The following is a 1,037-nucleotide window of genomic DNA, read 5'->3' on the forward strand; positions in this document are numbered from 1 at the left end:
TGTGAGGCCGATAAAACATATAAATCTTTGACGCGTGCTCCAGTGTGAACAACATCCGCCTTTAATTCTTTAATATTCCTTAAGAACTTTACGTCTCTTAGGCCAAATAGAACATAGTTACCTGAGTCGACCGCATTCACCACTGAAAGAAGATTCTTCTTTACTCCAGGGACATGGTACACATTCTTGAGGGTGATCTGTTCCTCATCATCTCCTTTAATGACAACAGTCCCTTCCTTCTCAACTCGATGGATTGAATTATCAGCGGTAATAATAGCTTCTTTTCCGTCATGACGTTGAAGACTAGAAAATAACTTCTCATCTCCGGTAATATGATGGCTACAACCCGAGTCTACAATCCAATCATTTCTCAAGTTCTTAGTTGTGGGTGTACCTGGATGTGTAGCCTCCACCGTGAAACATTTCCCCCATTCTTCGTCTCCGTATGACTTTTTGACTCAACCATATTTGTTTCCTTCAACTTGACTCGACAATCCCTTTTGAAATGCTCAAGCTTTCCACACCGGTAGCACTTGAACTTTTTTTTATCCATAGAAGATCTTTCACTTCCATCATTGTGTCTTGAACCTCCATCTTTGTTTTTCGCCTTGAAGCTTTGTTGTCTCCGAGCTACAAATGCACTTCCCGAGTCATCATTGATTTTGACTCCTGACATTTGCATGGCTAATGTCTCTTGCGAAGCTAGCAAATTTTCAAACTCTTCCAAGGAAGGTTGTGTTGCCCATCCTTGAACTGAAGTCACAAACGGCGTATACTCGGGCCGTAGACCTCGAATGATAGACCGCTTCAACCGTGCTTCAGAAATTGTCTCCTCCGGATTTAGAGTATTAATCTCAGAGCATAGATTCTTTACCTTAATGAAGAACTCTGAGATTGAAGACTCCCCCTGCTTCGCATTCGCAAGATCATTCTCTAATAATTGTAGTTTAGCCTCATTCTTCTTGTTGAACAATTGATCTAAAGCTTGCCAAATGGAACTAGCGGAAGTACACCTTGAGACATGCTCAAATATGCTT

The sequence above is a fragment of the Brassica oleracea genome, chromosome C1 (assembly GCF_000695525.1).
Source record: "Brassica oleracea var. oleracea cultivar TO1000 chromosome C1, BOL, whole genome shotgun sequence".
NCBI lineage: Eukaryota > Viridiplantae > Streptophyta > Magnoliopsida > Brassicales > Brassicaceae > Brassica > Brassica oleracea.